This window comes from Belonocnema kinseyi, chromosome 2, assembly GCF_010883055.1.
Source record: "Belonocnema kinseyi isolate 2016_QV_RU_SX_M_011 chromosome 2, B_treatae_v1, whole genome shotgun sequence".
NCBI lineage: Eukaryota > Metazoa > Arthropoda > Insecta > Hymenoptera > Cynipidae > Belonocnema > Belonocnema kinseyi.
In genome coordinates this window covers 65,586,685-65,598,239 of record NC_046658.1, presented here as the reverse complement: position 1 = coordinate 65,598,239, position 11,555 = coordinate 65,586,685, and the positions used below count along the sequence as shown (strand labels likewise).

Genomic DNA, 11,555 nt, shown 5'->3' with positions numbered 1-11,555 from the left:
TTCATATATCGAATTATTACAATGATTCAACTGTCGAGACGCTGACGTTCCGAGCCAGCTTTGGATTACAAATTATAATTTGGCGTTTAATGTAAGCTTCGTCAAGGAAATATTACACAAATAGAATTTAGGAATGTTGAAATTTGTAACATGAAAGTTCCTTGAAGGATTTCTTGCTATATTCGTGCTCATTCCTAGAATTCTGTACAAATTTCAGGTAGATAACAATGTCTGAAAGGAGAAGTAATCCAGCAGTATAATAACTAGTTACGTACTTGAAAATTGTTAAGCCAGAAGAAGCAACAGCGGATTGCTCTCTTAGTCTTTCTAAGTAAGCCAATTTAAAAACGGAGATATGTTTTGGACGCAAGCAGAGTTGAAATCTTTAAGCAGGATTACCTGATATTTCTTTCAGCGCGGGATCTATTTGTTTCTGATCGTTTTATTTTTAATTTTGAGTCCTTAATACGCAAGTAAATTGGATAAGAACTCAAAGCAGATTGAATTCAAATGAAATAAGATTTCCGAAAATTATAATAGTGTGCAGATTAAACTCCTCAATTAAAAGAAAAAAACTTATGGGGTTCAAGGAATAATTGAAATAAAAAGAAGTTATAAATGAGTCAATCAATTACAATTTTTCAATAATATTCTCATCTATTCATGAACTATTTGCTCATTTCAGATTATAGAAGGTGGAGAGAAAATTCAAGTGCTCGATCATCTTTCCAATCGAAATTAATTGTCGACTCTTCGAAGCCCCTGGCTTTACTAATAAGGTCTCACTTGTTACGCGGGTGAGTACTTTGATCTAGACTTTTAATTGGGTCTTCGGAATCCAAGAGTTTTGAAACTTGCAAAGTGGAAGTGATATGCCTTTCGAAGTTAATTAACTTTCTGGGATACATAGCACCATAAAGCCCTCTGAAATTCAATCTCCGCCTTCAACATTCGATTAATCACATACATCAGAGCTGTGACAAGGATATTCTACATATATCTTAAACATTGAGTTCAGTCACAGAATATTTCCGATTTCCGCGAAAACATGTTGCTCATTATATAACCTTTCAACAAAATGAATCAAAACTTCAAATTCTTATTAACTATAAGTATTTTTTTTATTACACCATTAAGCCATTTCCCTTTCGGGGTAGGCGTGACTCACTCGGCGGGGGAAAGGAGTAATGTGTGGAATAGATAGAGAATTTTCATATTGATCCAGAATTCTCGTGCTATTTAAGTAAATAACACGTTCGTTCCGCAACACTGCTCCGATCCAGGTTGCTGACCAATCTCTCTAGCAATCACCCCAAGTGATGATCCTCACAAAGTCGTTATATAAGTTTCCCCACTTGGGTCCATTAGTGTCCAAGGTCTATCGTTTCAGACGTCATTCACTCTACTGACACTCTTTTTATTAACTATTTGCCGCCATACTTTCCTCTCCTGGCATACTTCTCTAGCTTCTTTCATGTTCATGCATTTTTTCATGCAGGCTCTCGTGTTTCTGTGACTTCTTATGTCTTTTCTAATCAGGGTCTCATTCACACATTCTAACCATTCTTTCCGCGGTCTACCTCTGGGCACGCTGCCATTTACTTTACCTTGATACACTTGTTTCGTTAGTCGTTCATTTGGTATTCTCTCAACATGTCCGAGCCATCTTAACCGATTTCTTTCCCATGTGTCTACTAGCGTCTCTTCTGCACCACATTCTTTTAGAATTATGTCGTTACTTACTTTGTCCATCAAGGGTTTCCCGCATATCATGCGCATGAATCTCATGTCAACTGCGTTAATTTTACTCTTGTCTTTTTCTTGATAAGTCCATGTCTTGCTACCATATAAGACAGTCGGTACAAATATTTTTACTTCTGATAAGGGGACCTGCTCTACCAATTACCTTCTTACCTTTGTTTATGCGTCTATCTAATTCCTCATCTCTCATTCAGTCCCTAGTAAATAAGCTATAAAAGTATGGTCGCTCTTAATATGGAAACAAACATTTACTAATTTCATGCAGAGCAATTTGAAACGAAAAATCATTTAAATTTGAAGCACTCAAAATTCAAAGGAAATTCCTTTAAAACTAACATTTTTATCGGGGAATCGACTAAAAAAATTAAGCATTTAAAAACAAAAGAAGTTTGAATCTAAAGTGTACAAAATCGAGTGCAGAATTCAAAAATAAATTTCGGCTACAACAATTGAACTACAAAATTAAGTAACTCTGAAAACTTGAAATTAAAATTTATTCACAGGAAATACAATAAGAAAATTTAAATTTAACGCAATTATAAATCGGGCAAATCACAAAACACGAGGCAAAGCATTAACTTAATAAAAAGCTTTCGAAACACTTCTGATTAGAAATACGCATGTATATTGTACATAAATCTTGAATGATTATATTCAAAAGGATTCAATTTCAAGCTCGATTTAAGTAATTGATTGAGATTCACATTTGAATATTTTCAATTTTCAACCAAAATATTAAAAAATGATTCCGTTTTAAACACTTTAAATTCAAAGGGGATATGACCATTGTAAACATTGAATATAAAGTGTTTATTTAATCTTAAACTCTTAAAAACCTTGCTTTCGTAATAAATAATAATAATTGTAATTTTATTATTACATTAAATAGTTCTTACAAAATAAAAACTAATTTCCAAATACACTTGTATAAAAAAATTAGTAACAAATAATATTTTACTTTACAAATTACAATGCAAAACCTGAAATTTTCTACCATTTACAGACATCGCATATAGTGATGTTTACGTCGTATAAGCAGGATGTTTTGTTAAATACAGAGCGCATTTTGCTCACCAGTGAAAGAACTTTGTTAACTGCTGTTGGGGATTTTTCTCAACGTCTTCGCGCACGACATGCAGAATCAAACATTTTCGATGTATATAAACGTTGAACAATTGAACCTAAAGTAGTTAAACCATTAATATTTTTAATAGTTTCAATAGTTATGATAAAGTATTTCTTACATAATCGTTTTCACACAGAACTCCAGTATAGAATATTTTTTGTTGCAGCTCATTGGATATGCTCGCGAATTCAGATTTTTTTCTCAAAACGAGAATACTTGACGTGTAAAACTGTAACATGAACAAGGCTGCCTTCTTATTATCTAATCTTATTTTACTTGTATTTCAAAACAAAACTGCATTGGCGTTCTTTCCAGGATCGGCATTTTTATGCGCAATTTAAAAATGGACCATTTTTACTTTTTCAATACTAACATTTAAAAATTGTAATCGTTTTTAAAATTAGAAATCCCTTTTTTATTGTTTTTAAAATAAAATGATTTTTAATATCTATCTTTTACATAAGCGTTTTTGTATAGGAAGAAGTGTCGCATTTAAAAGAGATATGTATTATCCTAGAACTCTAGATGCTGGAATCTAGAATCTAGATCATAGAAACGAAGAGAAATATATATCCACGTTTTTATCGGTTCTTCCACCCTTATAACCGAAGCGGACCGCGAGGACCGCGGAACAATGCAATGTCGTCAGAAAAAAGGTTCGTAAAAGGATTATGGCGGAAAGGGCGTCATAAATTTTCTACTTTACGCGATGGGAGTAGGCAAGTATAGTTACGGCACTGACCGGAGGCTACAGCGAGTACGTTCCGTCAACGAGAATTTATATCGCGATTCTCGGATCGACGGAAAAGCTGTTTTCTCTCGAGCTTTAACGAAAAAATCTCGCTTTCGGTAATAAAAGTCGTGCCACTAGGTTTGATGCACTGCATTTATCACCTTTTTTATCAAAAAATATTTCCTCTTCCCTTATAATATAAAATTTAAGGAATCGATCATACTCCATTGTCTTTACAAATCATACATACAGTTAATTGAAATAAATAATAAAACTGTATTTTTCAACTAACATTTTTTCCACATTTTCAGCTCCATTTATTTACTTTTATTACAAAAATTCTAGGTAGACAATCTGCAGTTCAAGTTATATGCGCACCTGTTTATCGACTAACATAACTTCTTTCTAGGAACGCCATACTAAAACCATGCAAAACGACACTTTGATCTTCCATGCACTCTATACATGCACATACAAGAGTAAATGTGCACGCAAAAGGTTGCACCCCTTTTTTCTCTCTAAATGTTTTTATGAGGAGAAAAATGGAAGATTGCTTCCACTGAGTAAGCAATACCCGCAGACCAAAAAAAAAAACAACAACTCTCGGAAGGGCTATAGAAGGGAGCGCTATTGAAGGGTTTCACTGTATATAAATTAACTTAAATTCAGAAACAAATTTTTAATTTCTAACAAACTTGACTTGCATTCATGTACCTGAAGTTCTGATTGTTCAGATCAAAGAAAAGGCAAAAAAATATCAGTTATTTGTCTGAAATTAGCCCAGCGAACTTATTTCACCAAGTCGTGAAAGTATTATATATAAAATCTAACGTTAATCAATTTTTAGAGGATAAAAAACTCTCAAATGCAAATGATGATAAGAGAAACGCACACTGTACTGAATGACCGCCTTTATACAGTAATTGAAGTGAAAATTCTGTTGGGACGCGGGAATGAAGTGAAAAAAACCATCGAACGTACGAACGGAAAATTATGTCTCTCTTACAAGTGTACATTCCATACCTTCTCTCTCTCTCTTTATCTGCACTCTCTTATTACGAGATCTCCCCACTACTCCACCACTAATATGTAAGCGCTGTACCTTATCATAAAATAAGTTTTTTGAGTGGGGTAAGAACTTCCAATAAAAATTTAGTCACCCTTGAGTTTTAGAAAATCATAATTCAACCAAATTATCGTCTTTATACCTTATTTTGAATTAAAAATAGTGGTAAATTACCTTGTCATAAAACACATTTTGTAAGTGAGGTAAGAACATCGGAAAAGAAATTTTGTCACCCATAGTTTTAATAAACGAAGTGTCTCGTGGTCCCAATTTTCGGGGCGACTAGTCCATCCCCTTTACCAACTTTTCTAATTTTTCGGGAAGACTAGGCGCAGCCTTCAATACACCAAAAAATCATCTAAAAAGGTTTTTGCTTAATTTAAGTTCATCTCTGAATTTAAGCACATATCTGCATTTTATGTATAACAGTTTCAAGTATACTTTGTTACTGTGTATAAAATTCGTTTCGGAAAAGAAAATAACGTAATTTTTACACCGAAATATTTCATGTCAAAGATAACTTATTTTCCAAGTGTCTCGTGGTCCCATTTTTCGGGGCGACTAGTCCATCACCTTTACCAACTTTTCTAATTTTTCGGGAAGACTAAACGCAGCCTTCAATACATCAAAAAATCATCCAAAAAGGTTTTTGCTTAATTTAAGTTCATCTCTGAATTTACGCACATTTCTGCATTTTATTTGTAACAGTTTCAAGTATACTTTGTTACTGTGTATAAAATTCGTTTTTGGAAAAGAAAATAACGTAATTTTTACACCGAAATATTTCACGTCAAAGATAACTTATTTTCAGAAAAATTTCAGCATAACAATAATCATGGATCTGGGTGTGCAACTTTGAAGAAAAATCTTGTAAAATTGATAGAAATTTATTGTCACTATTTGAACAAAATCAGATCTATTTTGTAAAGATAGTTAGATTGTTTGTAATCATACAAAAACTTGATATCCGTCTCACGATATACGCCCGCTATCAGTATCTTTTGGATCGTCAGGACCTCGAAATTGCCGGTGTGGTAAAAAAAATGTACTCGACCCGCCAGCAGCGGTGGACGATGCGTCATTATTTCTCTCATACGAAGGGTTTACCCATCCATTATCATTACTACCAGCAACCATCCTTAGCCTTCGAGATCCTGGTCCCCTTGAATGGCAGACCAAACAAAACGGATAGGAACCTCCTGCTGTAGCTGTACCTTTACCTGTACATACCTTTAGGCATATAACCAACGTTTCGTTAGAAGCTAAAACCTAACTTTGCTCAACGGCGAAAGAATTTTAGCAGAGCGCAGCCCTCTCTGCAATTTTACTTTCAAGAAGGTTCCTGGCAAAAGATAAATGCATCGCTTATTTTACTTAAGATGAGAAAGTTTGTGTTAGATGTAAATTGAACTTGTAAAAGGTAATTATTTCTGCAATCAATACTTATAGAAATAAATTTATTTAATTTTTTATAAAGTGAGTTTGAATTTAAATGATTTATAATGGCTACGATACCAACTGAAATTTTATAGTTGCAAACACACAATATTTCAACTCGTTTAATTTTACCGCATAATTATGAAATCGTTTAAATTGAAGGCTTTCATTTAATAGCTGAAATTTTCAAAATTAAAATATGTACTGCCAAGTTTAATTATAATTTAATTTAAAATTCAAGTGTTAAAAAATGCACAGTTTTTAATTGGAAACCACAATAGTTGAACAATTGAAGTAGGAAAAACTAAACGATGCTATTTTCATTTTTTGACAAAATTGAGTTATCTTCGAAAATGATACTTTCTGACTTTTTTTACACCTATTGCAGTAAAAAAATTTTCAACTTATTAATTAAATGTATTTTAAAATTTTGAAGAATTAAAACTAAATTAATGAATTATACAAAAATATTTAATTATTTAACAAACTGACAGTCATTAAAGGATTGCGAAAAGTATTTAATAATTGGAGATATTAACTTCAAAAGTTTTTATATGTTGTACAAATAATAAAAATGTTCCTTTTGTCTTATAAATAGTGTTATTTGTTTGTTCTATTTTTATTTATAATACCACGAAAGTCTAAGCAGTGCTAAGTCCATCGCAATTTCCATTGGATTTTTACAATAATATATTGCAGCGCCCCCTATTTGTTTACATGATGGTTGTTAAACTGATCCATTCAGGTACTCGTACACGAAATAAAAATATTTACTCAATCGCTTGCATATTATTGATCCCCTAGAATTTTGTTGCTTCTCCTGTAAAATTTGGTTGATCGATGGGCATAGCACAGCTTAGCTTTCCCCCCTTCAATTATATTCACTATTGAATAAATTTAATTTTCAACATTTTATGATTTTAGTTTGATATACTTTATAAATTATTAGTTTAATTTACGGTATTAAAAATCTGCCAGATCAAGATTAAAATTTCAGAAAATAAGACAATAATTCCCATTAAATTTAAGCGCATTTGCACATATAATTTTACATTCAAATTATTCGACTGCAAAGAATTTCAATTTTTAAATGTGCAAAATTAAAAGATTGAGTTTAAACTATTCAATTTTCAATTCTTTTTTTATATTTAAGCGCTTCAAGTTTAGAATTGTTTTGTATCAGATTCGTTAATTTGGAAACTAACTTTTTTGAGAGATCAAATTTCACAAAGATTTAATGGTAATTATTGATTTACGTTCAATTGGTAATTATACCATTCTTATTACAGTAAACCACTATGTATTCATAAATAATTACATAAACAAAATTATCTCGTTTAGCCTCGCGTTTTGCTCGTTCAGTCGACCGAATGAATCAATCTTGCCTGAATCATTTCCTATTTGAATTCACAATCTTGCGCAATCTCCGATTGTGAGTACCCGCGCACTGCACCTTTCCGCTATGATGCTGATATTTTCCAAGCAAGAGTCGCAACCGTCTCTCGCCCCGCGCTCAGAGAAACTGTGTGGGGCAGCAGTTCTAGGTATTACTAAACCGCGAGCGGCTAAATAGAGAGTCGGGTGTAGTCTCATATATGAATAGCGCCTCCAGCATATAGACTTATATTGCATGGAGGCGTCGATTTGTATTCCTCAATGTTTCGTGGAATTGCAATGAAAACTTCTAATGTGTCATCTAAGGGTTTAACATTTTTCTTGCACTTTCTTCCCCATTCCTTTACACACCCCCACACACTTACTTGGTGGTGGAAGGGGTACATACAGTTTAAGGTGGATTCCGAACTACCAAGAGCAACAGCTTTAAGTACGTAGAGAAAACCTTTTTTTCTACAGGTACCGGTTCCACAAGTCTCCGGAGATGAATAACCCTTGCGAATGCCAGTGTTTACCGCTCGGACCGCCGAATCTCTTCCAGAGTGCGAGGCGGAAATCGAACCCGCAAGCCAACGGAGTGTGGGTTCAAAGCCTACACTTTAGCCCCCATGACCATCGTCCCACTTTTTCAATGTTTCTTAATATTTAAGTGTTTTAAAGTAATGCTGACGACGAATACGTGGTTTAAGCCTCGACGCCTGTATTTTTGTACTCGAATTGACACTGACGACGCAATCAATTCGAGCCAGCTTAATTGATCTCAATTCATCTTTCAATCAGTAAATTTCAACAAATCGGAAAACGCGATTCAAACAAATCGTTAAAAATTTGGAAACGTAGTACACTTATTCCTCTGAAGTAAATGGTAATTCTTATGAGTTATAAGAATACCGAAGAAGTAGAGTGTCTCCATCATAAAGTCAGTTCTGCTCGATTAAACATTTTTCTCATTGCGGAGTAGAAGCGGGGATTATTTGAAGACGCTTCGTAGTTCATCCGTGCGAAGAACGAGGAGAAGCCGAAACTATTCTCATTTCCCGAGTGCCTTTTTGTTTAGATTTTTTGTTTACGTAAAGCTCAACCCTGTCGCAGAATCTCCATCGTTAGGCCGAAATTACAAAGTGGACTTTTTATCGCGACGGGCGCTGCTGAACAACAGAGCCGCGGTTCTGTGCCACTTGAAAAGCGTAATTGTCTTCTGGAAAGGAATAATTGGCTTGCGTGCATGCTTGGCGGGCTCTCTTACAGGGGGATATTCGAAAGCATTTGCTACAGCTACTTTTGCTGAATTACACGAACACTTGCCCAATCGATTTACCTAATAAACTGACACATCCGTTAGCAGTGACAGATCAAGCATTCCACCTATTCCAAGTACATATCATGCCCTAATACAACTAATAGCTGAGATAGCTGAGACTCTATAGCCATTGATTGATTTCCTGTCAAGCTCTATACTGAAGCAATGACAGATTCTCGAAATTTCAGGAATAATTCTGTACTTATTATTCAGAAAGCAAGGAAACTGGTTATTGATGGAAGAAACGCTGGATTTCATGATCGATTACGTTCACATTAATAAGAATTTCCTGACAAGATTACAAGCTATATGGTAAGAAGTTTCATTGCATTCCTAATATATGAAGACTTGAGGACCTACAATCTATTTGCAAGCTTCACGCGAAACTTAGAAAAAGTAGAAGAACCATAAGTACAAAATTATATGTGTTAATATTCGCAATTTAAGTATGTCCTTGTCGTGCACGTATAGCCAATCTCAAAAAATTTTCCAAACATTATAATTATTTATAAAATCAAAGAAAACATTAGACCAATGCAAATTTCTTGCGAATTTTAAAAGAGAAACCAAAGCGTACTTCAGAAAAAATTGGATTGAAACTACTGTTTCTTTAAGAAATGTTATATAGATTTTTGTGCTTTAGCTTCAGTGTAAGGTAAAATCTGCTATTTTTATCCAATCCTAATGATAAAGAGCTGATTTTATCCCTTGGAAGTCTTTCTACTATCCTTTTTGTTTTAATTTCAGTCAAATTGTCTTATTGTGGCACTTGATCAGCATCAGAAAAACGAACTTGCCCGAAAGACCTTTTGCATACATTTAGTGCGGGACCTTTTTTCCAAAATAATCTTAATTTTTGTAAAACTCAATCGAACAGATTTGTAAACATTTTTTAAAAAATAACATCAACCTTTAATCATTAGGACCTATTTTCGTCTATTTGAAACATCATTTGGCAATTTGACATTTTGTAGGTGCAACAGCTTTAGGAACTCTGCGTTATAGAAAAGAACTAGCGGAAATATGCATAAGATTTAAAAAATGCGATGCAAAACATTTTCTATAGATAGCCTTATAGTATTTACATCGATGCGTGAAACTGGAATGATCCACATTGTCTTATTGACATAGGCACTGTGCAAGAGTGCAAGAGGAACTGCAATAATTTATTTTAATTTTGACTGATTTTCAGTTATTCTGTTTTAATAAGTTGAAGTTCAATCAATTGGTAGAGTTTAATTCTGATTGAACTACAATCAAGCCATCAGGAAACAATGGATCAGTAATGATTTTGGTTTAGTTTTATCGTAAAATTTAATTTTTTATTCCGTTCAATTAATTGCTCGGAAAGGTCCATAAAATAATAATGGAAATATTTTGCAAACAAAAACTATTAATGTCTTAATGGTTTAATATGTTCTTAAATGAGAGATTGAATCGCAATTGATAAATAAAATTATAGGGGACCTCCCTTAAGTAAATAATTTAAAAATACAAAATATGAAAAGAATTTAAACTTAATTCATTGTTAAAATAATATACCTGTTAACAATAGCATACCCGAAACCGGATTTAAATGGGGTTCCCAGTGTATTTTCCAGTTTGGATTAAAAGTAGGTCAAAATCTAGGTTTGCTATTTTTTTAAGTTACTACTTATTTTTACACGTTACTTTTATGGTTCGATAGAGTTAAGTGATAAGTCAAAAGTTTATTCTTCTTTTTTAAAATTAAAAAATCAAAAAGTTATGCACCTTTTTCTGCCACAGGACCGCCGTTTTTTGGGACGCGCTGTTCTTTAACAGGATTTTTTTTACAGAATTCGATAAATCTAAAGAATAGCTCGAAAGTGATTACTTGTTTTTTAAAATTAAAAAATAAGAAAGTTATTTTCTTGGAGGCGGTTGCTTCTTTGAGGAAATGCTCCCTTGTTTGTTTGATAGACCTACACGGAAAAAAAATTCTTGAGGCGAACGAGTGAATCGAGAATATATTAAACTCAAAGAAACCGTATGCTTGGATTAGGTAAAACGTTTAGTTAGAAGAGTTACACATTTAGTTACTTTATGTAAATTGTTCTCGTAAATCAGGAATTTGGGCAAAATTGCTAAGTTCGAAAGTTTATTATTTTCGACAGATTATGTATAATTGTATTATCTTCAGATTAGACAAAAAATTTAGCTGTTATAGAAATATATTAACTTACAGTAGCCAATTTTTCGTCTGGTATCGCGAAAATGAATTTCCCTGAAATCCGTGGAATGCATTTGAAGGTCAAGTTTGTTGTTTTTATCGCGTTTTTTGATATTTCAATATAGTTATCGCCTACAATCGAAATAAATGTAAATTATTATTACTGCATCATAAACTCCATTTAATATTAACAATCGCGCACATTTTAAGTGGTAAAAAGCGTGTAATTGTCCAAAGTAAATCTCAACTGTTACTGCTCCCGATTAGACCGTCGCCATTTTATTTCGCTGCTCCCATAATGCACCGGCGCTCTTCCGACAATTGCTTCAGAAACCTATTCTTAATATCCCTATTATAGCTATACTTATTAGGGGTTTGACTATACGAATGTACTTGAAGTTACGAACGTTCATTTGAACGAAATTAAAAAAAATTATTTTTCAATTTTTTTTTTGCCTAAATCAATTAGAACGGCAAAAAAAAATATTCTGTCGGAAAGAATTGTCGAATAAAAATTTTTTTAAGGGGTTACCTACCCTTACACAT

At 33.2% G+C, this 11,555-nt stretch overlaps 1 protein-coding gene across 1 annotated transcript in view; it reads right to left on the bottom strand.

Annotated features, from left to right (window-relative positions):
- Positions 1 to 11,555, bottom strand: part of LOC117167501 (single Ig IL-1-related receptor-like) — a 176,238-nt gene that overhangs the window by 66,550 nt on the left and 98,133 nt on the right. The gene's annotated exons all lie outside the window — the stretch shown is intronic.